The sequence below is a fragment of the Panthera tigris genome, chromosome E3 (assembly GCF_018350195.1).
Source record: "Panthera tigris isolate Pti1 chromosome E3, P.tigris_Pti1_mat1.1, whole genome shotgun sequence".
In the NCBI taxonomy this organism is placed as follows: Eukaryota; Metazoa; Chordata; class Mammalia; order Carnivora; family Felidae; genus Panthera; species Panthera tigris.
Window position 1 is genome coordinate 10498767 of NC_056675.1, and position 11384 is coordinate 10510150.

General features: G+C 47.3%; 1 long non-coding RNA gene and 1 other non-coding gene across 2 annotated transcripts in view; one reads left to right on the forward strand and one right to left on the reverse strand.

Annotated features, from left to right (window-relative positions):
* The window catches only part of LOC102962676, a 30707-nt gene extending 19496 nt beyond the window's left edge, over positions 1-11211 (reverse strand). The window contains exons 1-3 of the long non-coding RNA XR_006212421.1: positions 11052-11211; positions 10087-10166; positions 4568-4720 (exon numbers count right to left, since the gene is read on the reverse strand). This is a non-coding gene — a long non-coding RNA (uncharacterized LOC102962676). The remainder of the gene's footprint in view (positions 1-4567; positions 4721-10086; positions 10167-11051) is intronic.
* On the forward strand, positions 4560-4723 carry LOC122234771. Its single transcript, XR_006212727.1, has one exon. It is a non-coding gene; the product is annotated as a U1 spliceosomal RNA (small nuclear RNA).
* Positions 11212-11384: the final 173 nt, after the last annotated feature.

Here is an 11384-nt window from a genome sequence, read left to right on the forward strand (position 1 = left end):
ACAACTTTCACAGGCGAGTACAAATTCCACATCAGCACAGTCTATTTTTATTTTTATTAAAAAACTTGTTTTAATGTTTATTTATTTTTGAAGGAGAGACAGAGCGCGAACAGGGGAGGGTCAGAGAGAGAAGGAGACACAGAATCGGAAGCAGGCTCCAGGCTCCAGGCTCCGAGCTGTCAGCGCAGAGCCGGATGCGGGGCTCGAACTCAAGAGCCGTGAGATCATGACCTGAGCAGAAGTCGGACGTCCAACCGACTGAGCCACCCAGGCGCCCCCACATCAGCACAGTTTAAAGCCAAGTCTCACTTACCTAGAAGTAATGCTACTAGCTTTAAAAAAAAATTCATTTATTCAGCAAGCATGAGCTGCATACCCATTTGCCTGCAGGAGGGTAGGTGGACGGGGTAGAAGCGAACCCCACGTGGCCCTGGGACTGGAGGACCCATGGCACAGTGGGGGAAGGCAGACACGCCAATACACTGTGCTGAGGAATCCGTGCTGTGAGAGGCTCCCTGGAGGCGGCGGCATTCGCAGTGAGCACAGAAAAGGAGTGGGTGGTTGTCTGGTGGGCATGTGGGAGCAGTGGGGACCGAGAGGGAAAGACATTCTGGGAAGAGGGAACGGCACATGCAAAGGCACAGAGGTGAGCAAGGACTTGGGAGTGCCTGGCAGTGTAGGAGGACTCAGTGTCCGGGACAGGCTGGGGCTGGTCAGCACCCGATGGTGACCTCCAACCAACCTCCAACCAACCTCCAACCAAGTGTGGTGATGATGCCTGTGGCCCCAGGGTCGCCAAGCTCCCTGGATTTTACAATACAAATAGTCAATCAGATCCCGGGCCTCGGGGACTCAGGAAGTTCAGTGTCTCCCCCACCAAACGCCCCTGAGGTCTCCCAGGGAGGGGTTCCAGCTCAACCTTGTCCGTCACCACTTGCCTGACTTGCTCCTTCCCATAATCTTGTCCCTCTCCCTATTTTTTTCCAGCTCTCTGATCCTCTTTACCCCCCAAGATGTGGACCTCCCCAAGACTTCTACCCAAGGCTTGAGCTGTGAGAGCAGAATTCCAGTGCAAGAAAGGAAAACTGGAAATGGGTACGGAAGGTCTCTCCCTGGCATGGACTCAACCCTCGTCTTGTACCCTTCAGGACCCCATCCCTCAGCACCCTTCAAACCCTCCCTTCCCTTTGGTCTCAGCTCGTTGCTAGAAAAACAAATTTAGAGGGGCGCCTGGGTGGCCGAGTTGGTTTAGTGTCTGACTCTTGATTTTGGCTCAGGTCATGATCGCAGCGTGAGTTGGAGTCCCGCGTCAGGCTCTGCGCTGACAGCATGGAGCCTGCTTGAGATTCTCTGTCTCCCTCTCTCGGACCCTCCCCTGCATGTGCTCTCTCTCTCTCTCTCTCAAAAATAAATAAAAACATTTTAATTTTTTTAATGTTTATTTTTGAGAGAGACAGAGTGTGGGGAGGAGGGGTGCAAAGAGAGAGGGAGACACAGAATCTGAAGCAGTCCCAGGAATGAGCTCTGTCTCCAGCCTGGTGCCCCTGGGAAGCTAGTGGGGGGAGTTTCAAGGAGCACTGTGGCCCACAATGCTGCCGGAGGTTCACGGATCCCCACTAAGGCTCCATTATACTCCCTGTTACTACTCAGGAGCCTCGTCCTCAGATGGCTGTGGTTGACCCAAGCATCACAGCCTTCCTGTGCCCAGAGAGCCTGCAGAGAACGGACAAGATTAGCCCTGCCCTCCAGGCACTTGCTGTTTGGCAGGTCACACAGAAATCCCTAAGGCTCTTGAGGAAAGGTGTTCCCAGTGTTGAAGGACAGCCGTTGCCCTGGGGAAGGGGAATTTGGTGGCTTGGAATCCAGGGCAGGGCGTGGGGGAGACAAACCTCACTGTATACTCATGGATGGATTTTGAATCTTGCCCACTGTGCACATAAAGTTTACCTTCATAAACGTTTTATCTATGTGAACGTGGACACATACGTCTGTACACTTTTGTATCAGAAGAGTAAGCACGTCAAGAGTGGGGACTATAGAAGCTGGGCGTCGGGGGAATCACCAGATGTGTGAGGCTGTAACGGAGGCCCCGGGGTGGGCAGTCCTGCCGGGGGAGGGGCCCTCCAGGGAGAGTCTGAGGGTCAGGAAAGGGCTGAGGACAGAATAGGGGTCGGTGGCGAAGACAGCAAGCCACGGTTTTAAGGGGCAGAAGAGACCACAAGGGTCCTGGTCATGACTGTCACTCAAGGTGTTCCTAATCCTTCTCAACTCTGTGCCACGCCCTCAACAGATAAATAGGTGGGGCCTAATACAGAACCCCGGGGCACCCCCTAGGGCCTGTCCTCCGGGCAGGCTGGCCCATTCATCCAGCACTTGTGGGTCCACATCCACAGAATGGAATCTAGGCCAACCCACAAGCTTCCCACTTGACCTCCATCAAGGTGCTCAGAGCGGTGAACCAGGGCTGTGGAACGCCCGTGGTCCACATCCTGGGGTGAGTCTGACCCGAGCATGCCAAGCTCATGGGGCTTTAATGAGTTCTTCCTTCCTTTCTAAGGCCAGACTGTCCAATGTGGGAGCCACAAGCTACCTGTGGCTATTTAAATTTCAGTGCCAATTAATTAAAATTAAATGAAAATTAGGGGCGTCTGGGTGGCTCGGTCAGTTGAGCATCCGAGCCTTGATTTCAGCTCAGGTCACGATGTCACAGTTCATGGGACCGAGCCCCAAGTGGGCTCTGTGCTGTCAACATGGAGACTGCTTAGGATTCTGTCTCCCTCTCTCTATGCTCCTCCCACACTCCCTCTCTCTCTCTCAAAATAAATACGTAAAAAACATACTAAACCACCGCACACCAGTCAGAATGGCTGAAATTAACCACTCAGACAATGACAGATGCTGGCAAGAATGCAGAGAAAGAGGAACCCCTTCGCACCGCTGGTGGGAATGCCAACTGGTGCAGCCACTCTGGAAAACAGTGTGGAGGTTCCTCAAAAAAATTAAAAATAGAGCTACCCTATGACCGAGCAATTGCACTACTGGGTATTTACCCAAGAGATACAGGTGTGCTTTTTTGAAGGGGCACATGCACCCCAATGTTTACAGCAGTGTTATCGATAATATCCAAAGGATGGAAAGAGCCTAAATGTCCATCGATGGATGAATGGATAAAGAAGATGTGGTCTATATATACAACGGAGTATTACTCGGGGATCAAAAAGAATGAAATCTTGCCATTTGCAACTATGTGGATAGAACTGGAGGGTATTATGCTAAGTGAAATTAGTCAGAGAAAGACAAATATCCTATGACTTCATACATATGTAGGGTTTAAGATACAAAACAGATGAGCATAAGGGAAGGGAAGCAAAAATAATGTAAGAACAGGGAGGGGACAAAACCTAAGAGACTCTTAAATATGGAGAACAAAGTGAGGGTCGCTGCAAGGGTTTGGGGTCGGGGGATGGGCTGAACGCGCAAGGGCCATTAGGGAGGACGCTTGTTGGGATGAGCACTGGTCGTTACACATAGGGGATGAATCGCTGGGATCTACTCCCGAAATCATTATTGCACTACATGCTAACTAACTTGGATGTAAATTTGTTCTTCATTCAAAAAATAAAAACATAAAATTAAATGAAAATTAAAAATCTGTTCCACACGGCCGCACGAGCTACCTTTCAAGTGCTCAACAGCTCACTGACGTCTTCAAGTGTTTCTGATTTTGCATACTATAATAATCTGAAATTTCTCTCCTCACAAACACCTGAAAATGGTCAATGAAACAGAACAGAAATGATCTCAAATGCATGGCTGAGTTCGCACAAAAGAAAGAGAAGTCGTCAGATGCCAGAAACAAGAGGGCACTGTCCCCCGCAGATGACAGCTAATGAGCTCACCCGGCTTCTGTCCCCGGGTGAAGAAAGGGTGAGCAGCAGGGGCTTATGCTTAGCGCCCTTGTGGGGACAGGAGCCATCCCTGGGGCACACCCAGGGCTAGAGGTGGACCTGAGAACTCTGAAAAGTGAAAGGGGGAACCTGAGAAAATGTGTCCATCTACAGGGAGGTGGGTGACAAGCAAGCTTGTCTGTTTCAGCCAGAGAATCCCAAACTCCCAGCCCAGCATCATGTGGTTTACCGGGCTGGGACAGTCCAGAAACTCTCAAGCCAAACGCCGACATAAATACCGAGCCTGGTCTGGTGATACTCCTGGGGAATAAGCCAAGGGGAAAAGCTCTGAAGCCATACTCCATTTTACCCAGGCTGTGATGGATTCTACTGGAGGAAAGGATAATTAAGAACCAGCCACTGTGAGGATAAGCTCACGCTGAGAAATGTCAAAATCCCGGGGCGGGGCGGGGCGCGATTTGGATTGAAACTCAGAGAGCACAACAAACAGAAGATGACAACGATCTAAAAGACATCAAATGAGTCTTAAAAACGAATATAGGCTGGCTGGCTCAGGCAAAAGAGCATGTAACTTGATCTCAGGGTCGAGAGCTCGAGCCCCACGTTGGGTGTAGAGATTAAATTAAAAAAAAAAAAAAAGAGAGAATATATATACTTACCTGGCAGGGGAGATACCATGATCACGAAGGTGGTTTTCCCAGGGTGAGGCTTATCCATTGCACTCTGGACGTGCTGACCTCTGTGATTTCCCCAAATGTGGGAAACTCGACTGCATAATTTGTGGTAGTGGCTGACTACAATCGCGTTTTCCCCTGTAGGAAAAAAAAAAGAATATAAAAAGTGTTGGCCTTTGGAGGAAAGGAGAGACTGGGCGTGAGCACGAGGGAGACTTCCGTGGATTCTAGAATGTTCTGAGTTCTGACCCTAGTGCTGGTTCCAAGGCTTGGTTCACTTTTGGAAATTTGGTGAGGTATGCATCTATGATTAGTACATTTCTCCAGATGTATGTTATAATTCAATTAAAATGATTTAACAAATGATTAAAGGGAAAAATGTTAGGAATCAGAACTCTAAAGAATAAGACATCATTCATGGTGGGGAGGCAGGTGTGTAGAAGAATCAAGTAGAACTTTTATTATTTAAAAAAAAATTTTTTTTTCAATGTTTATTTTTGGGAGACAGAGAGAGACAGAGTGTGAGTAGGAAGGGGCAGAGAGAGAGCGAGACACAGAATTCAAAGCAGGCTCTAGGCTCTGAGCTGTCAGCACAGAGCCCGACGCGGGGCTCGAACCCACAAACCGTGAGATCATGACCTGGACCGAAGTCGGACGCTCAACCGACTGAGCCACCCAGGCGCCCCTCAAGTAGAACTTCTAAAAATGAAACATGCGCTCCATGAAACAAAATTTAAAAAAGGAAATGAGCTGTATAACAGGTTAAAGTAGCTGAAATCAAAACTAGTAAGCTGGGAGACACGTCTGAGGAACAGATTCTCTGTGCCCAGAATGCACAGAAAACCAAAATGAGAGGAAATACAAAGGAGAAGTTGGAAGGCATAGAAGAGAGAATAACAAATGTCAATATAGGCCTAGTAGGATCCAATAGAGAGAAAGAATGGGGGAAGGACAATATTTAAAGACAGAATGATTGCTCAATTTTCGGAACTGACAAAAGATACAAGTTTAAAGACCCAAGAAGCATAAACCCTACCCGTGTTTAGAAAGAGTAAGTCTTCGGGGCACCTGGGTGGCTCAGTCAGTCTCACATGAGCGGCTCAGGTCATGATCTCACAGTTTGTGGGTTCAAGCCCTGCGTCGCGCTCTGTGCTGATAGCTTAGAGCCTGGAGCTTGTTTCGGATTCCATGTCTCCCTCTCTTTCTGCCCCTCCCCTGCTCGTGTTCTGTCTCTGTCTCTCTCTAAATAAATAAATAAATAAATAAATAAACAAACATTAAAAAAAAAAAAGAGTAAGTCTTCACTTCAAAACCATCACGGTGAACACGCATAACAAAAGCAAAAAGGAAAAAAGAAGTTTAAAGCTACCAGTGGCACTACCAGGGCTGATTATCTGACCATAAGACTGATGGCAGAGGGGCGCCCGACTGGTTCAGGCAGTAGAGCATGTGACTCTTGATCTCAGGGTTGTGAGTTTGAGCACCACACTGGGCACAGAGCTAGCTTTAAAAAATAAAAAAAATAAGAAGGGTTCCAAGGTCCTTGTTTTGTTTGGGATTAATTTTTGGCTTTGTTGAATCAAAGATGCATGCCAGAAATCGACAACTTCTAAAATTTTGAAATAGAATTATTATAATAAGAAAGGTTGGGGGAAGGAATAAAAGATACTAACCAATTTCCATGTGATGACATAAATAATTCAAATACGTCTGTAATCACAATAAATGAAAATAGACTAACTTGGCAATTAAAGGGTTATATGATTATACACTATTCATAATATTTGACCATATGCTATTTACAAGAGGCTCACCTAAAAACATAAAGATTCAAAAAGACTAAATGTCAGGAGATGAGGGGAAAACATGTGAGGCAAGGTGCCTGGGTGGCTCGGTCGGTTAAGCGGCCAGCTCTTGATTTTGGCTCAGGTCATGATCCCAGGGTCATGGGATTGAGGCTTGTGTCAGGCTCCATACTGAGTATAGAGCCTACTTAAGATTCTTCTCTCCCTCTGCCCCTCTCTCTCCCCTGCCCAGTTTCTCTCTCTCTCTCAAATAAATAAATTAATTAATTAAAACGTGAGGCAAAAGAACATGACTACGGACCAATTCAAGCAGACTTTTAGGCAAAAACAGAAGAAAACAAAACACTGGTAGGCACAGAGCCTCACTACATAATGTTCAAAAGGATCAGTTAACCAAGACAAAAGAATTTAAACCTGTAGGCACATAACAAGTCTCCAAATACAAAAGGCAAACATTCACAGAATTACAAACACACGTTGACAAATCCACAATCACGGTGATGAAATACATTAAAATAACTCTCCCACCAGTTGAGAGCTAGAGCAAGCAGGGAAGAAGTAGTGTGGACATGGAAGATTTAAACCACCCTCACAGGGGCGCCTGGCTGGCTCTGTCAGAAGAGTGTGTGACTCTTGATCTTGGGGTTGTGGGTCTGAGCCCCATGCTGGGTGTAGAGATGACTTAGAAAAATAAAAAAATCTAAAAATAAATAAATAAATAAATAAATAAATAAATAAATAAATAAATAAAAATAAACTACCCTCATAAAACTCCATATGAGATAGAGAATACACACGGACTATTTTCAAAAAACTGACCACATGCTAAGTCACAAACAAGTCTTAATAAATACCAAAAATCACTATCGTGCATAGCATATTCTCTGACCACAATAGAATACAGTGGGAAATCAGCAAGACGGAACATAAGCAAATCCCCATGCATTCCAAACATGAAAATACCTTTCTAAGTATTGACTGGTCAAAGAAGATATGAAAACACCATATGATAAAACAGAGAGGATACACCTACAGGAATACTTAGGGCAAAATTTACAGCCTTAAGGGGAACCCCGGTGGCTCAGTTGGTTGAGCATCCAACTCTTGATTTCCACTCAGGTCATGATCTCGCAGTCATGAGATAGAGCCCCGTGTCAGGTTCTGCGCTGACAGTGTGAGGCCTGCTTGGGGTTCTCTCTCCCCGTCTCTCTGTCCCTCCTCCACTTGCGCAGTATTTCTCAAAATAAATAAATAAACTTAAAAAAAAAAGACTTTATCAGCAAGCAAAACAAACTCCCTTTGTGCTCTCAGGATGGGCAGGCCTTAAATAAGAAAACAGTAAGTTAATAACTCAGGTGAGAGAAGAGCCAGAGGGGTAAAAAAGTGGGGGGGGGGGGCTGCTGCTATTTCAAATAGAGCTGTTAGGGAGGGCTTCTCTGAGCAGAAGCCTAAAGGAGGCGAAGGTGGGCGTCCTGTGGGTATCAGGGGGACAGCAGGTGGAAAGGCCCGAAGGCTGGGGCATCAGACATACAGAGCCACGCAGCCACCTTGGCTGGGCTGAGACCCATGGGAGAGGCAGGGAGGGGCCGGAAGGTGAGTAGGTCACAGTGAAAGGCTCTGGTTCCTACTCTGGAGGACGGAGGGTCCGAGCAGAGACCATGGCATGCCTTGATTTTGGTTTTTGAGGAAAACACCACGACTGCTCCATGGCAAACAGACCAGACCAAGGAGACAGAGGTGAAGCATCCTTCTTATCCAAACATTCCCACCTCTTCTCTAATATATCTGAGATCTTTCTGAACAGTTTTTTGAGATATTTTGCAAAGTCTGCACATTTTTATTTTTTTATTTTGTACATTTTTTAAAATGTTTGTTTGTTTTAGAGAAAGACACAGCACAGAATGCGAGCAGGGGAAGGCCAGAGAGAGAGGGAGACACAGAATCTGAAGCAGGCTCCAGGCTCTGAGCTGTCAGCACAGAGCCCGACGCGGGGCTGGAACTCACCAACCGTGAGATCGTGACCTGAGCTGACGTCGGAACGCTCAACCGACCAAGCCACCCAGGTGCCCCCCCTTTTTTAATGTTTATTTATTTTTGAGAGAGAGAGAGAGAGAGAGAGAGAGAGAGAGAGAGAGCGCGCGCACACAAGCAGGGGAGAGGGAGACACAGAATCTGAAGCAGGTTCCAGGCTCTGAGCTGTCAGCACAGAGCCTGATGCAGGGCTCAAACTCTCAGAACCGGGAAATCATGACCCGAGCTGAAGTCAGACACTTAACAGGCTGAGCCACCCAGCCACCCATTTAATTTTTTTAATGTTTATTTATTTTAGAGAGAGAGACAGAGCACAGAGTAGGAGCAAGAAAGGGGTAGAGAGACAGGGAAAGTCTGCATGTTTTTAGTGCTAGCGAGCTACAGTTTTGGTTATAAACAAAGCATATTCAGTACTCTGTTTTCTTCTTTACTTTCATCATATATAGACGGGAGAATTCCATGAGTCAATTTCAATTTTTCTCATACTCCTATTCATTTGTATGGAAAGTCTCTGACCTACAGTAACATGCTTGTAACAGAAGCTTTGCAGTGGCTCAACACAGATGCTCGCTGAGATTGACACAGGAGCGGACTGTACAGATTTGTAGAGTATCGGTACGCCTTTTCACAGAAATTGACTATTTAAATCACTGACCTTAATCTCAACCTAAAAATTACTCATATTCAGATTATCCTACATAAGTTAACCATATCACACCAACAAAACACCAACATTTCAGAACTTAAAAATAGCTGAATACTGGGGTGCCCAGGTGGCTCAGTCGCTTGAGCATCTGACTTTGGCTCAGGTCATGATTTGCTGCAGTTCGAGGGTTCAAGCCCCACATCAGGCTCTGTGCTGACAGCTCTGAGCCTGGAGCCTGCTTCAGATTCTGTGTCTCCCTCTTTTTCTGCCCCTTCCCCACTTGTGCTCTGTCTCTCAAAAATAAATAAAAAACGTTATAAAAAAAGTTACAAAAAATAGCTGAATGCTGCAAACTATCGCAATGACTATTATTCATGTTTTACAGAGAACTGATAGTTGACACAATTCACTTGAGGTCACACAGCTAGTAGTAAGTGGCTTGGCCAGGATTAAACACAAGCAGTTTGAAATGCAATGCACAGGCCCCACCACTACATTAAAGGTTCCCAGAGAAACTGTTGGGCCTTCGGGGGACTTCCACCCCCAGGACCCACGGGGACTGGTAAAGACTGGGATATGCACTCTGTTGAAGGAGTTAGGGAGCAAATCAGGATCAAAGCTCATGAGGACAACCTCAGGAGAGGCTGGGCATCTAACTTTGCCAGGGAGGCATTTGCCAAGGGTATGGAACTTTCTAGGATTGGTTTCAATCTCTGGATCCTGGGTGGAAGGCAGGCTTTGTGCAGGAGAACCCAAAAGAAGGGAAAGGGTTTTTGCTAGTCGGAGCATGGCCCAAGACTGGCCCTGGATGCTGGCTGGGTAGAGTAAGGAGGATCAAGTCTGGAATCAGGGATGATCCATGGATGGTCCTCATACTGGAAGAGCCCCAGCCATCGGCCTTTCTGGAAGTCTTCCCTCTTTTTACTTCATTAATGATAAATGACACTCTTCTCCCTCATGTAGGGCCTTGTGGGATATGACGGATGACTCTTAATATGGGTTCCTGTCCCCCAGGATCTCACCTTGAAGCGACTTTGGACTGGGAGCCTTTGTAATAAAAAATGTAAGGCCATTCAAGAATAAATATGAAGGTCTCAAAAAACTGGAAGAAAATAAATAAGAATAAACAATAAGGTTTCCATTTAGTCAAGGGCACTTATGTTTTTAGAGTAATGGAGTTATGGGGCAGAGAGGTGGAGGGAGGGTCCAAGTTCAAAATGGGCAAGGAGAGAAGAAACCAAATTAGCCATAATGATGCTAGACACATAGGAGACAGGCGCTCAAAACAGATTATTGTGAACCAAGAATTTTACCAACATTTCTCCATCTAATCTTTACAACATTAAAGACGTAGGTGATATCCTCCCCTTTCACAGATGATAAAATTGAGACACTAAAGAGGTTAAGTAACTTGCTCGAAGTTACACAGCTAGTAAGAGGTGGAGCCCAAGTTACTTGGGGGTCTATCCCATAGTAAAGTGGTTTTATCACTTGTAAATAAGAAGAGACGAAAACAGAAAATGACTTCATAGCTGCTCTGTCAATCTCAGCACTGGGATAAAGTAGCAAAAATTGCTTAAATATAAAAGTACTGGGCATACATTGCAAAAATTCTGAGGTTCTTTTAAATTGTGTCTGAGAAACTACCACTGTAATTAATTCTCATTACATATCCAAGCTTTGCTTGAGCTAGATGAAATTCAAGTCCGGGTTGAATTCTTTCCCAGCGCAATGACCTCTGCAAAAGCGAGATGCGCCGACTCTGGCTAGTTCAGCAATCTCAACACCCCTGCCCTCCGCCAATACCGAAGCCCCGAGTAGACAGACCCCAGAAGTCAGGATTCCTAGCTGCACTCCCATCGCCTCGCACGCTCGGATCCTGACCCCCAATCTCACCCCTTCAAGGGCCCTTCGTCCCAGTGCATTCTCAGCCAGTGCCCAGCTGGGGGGGTGGGGGGGGATCCTCCCTGGAGGAGGTGGCCCTTACTTTGGTGTGGACGGGCGACCCCTTGGCCGAGAAGAGGGTGTCGGAGTAGGGCCAAGTGGGGCAGGCCTCCGGGGCGGGGGGGGGGGGGGGGGGGCTGCCAGGTCTGGAGTACGAAAAGCTAAGCGACAGCAGGCAGTCCAGCCGGCCGGGGCGCAGGGTCCCGGACCAGCCCGCGGAGAGGGCGTCAGAGCGCGCGGAGCAAGCCACCCCAGCTTCCCGACGGGAGGGCCCGGCCTGCGCGCACGGGCTGGGCGGGGCGGGGGACAGCCGGCGGCTGCGGTGAAGCCCGGGGGCCAGCACACAATGGGCGGGGGCGCAAGGCCGGGCGCCCCG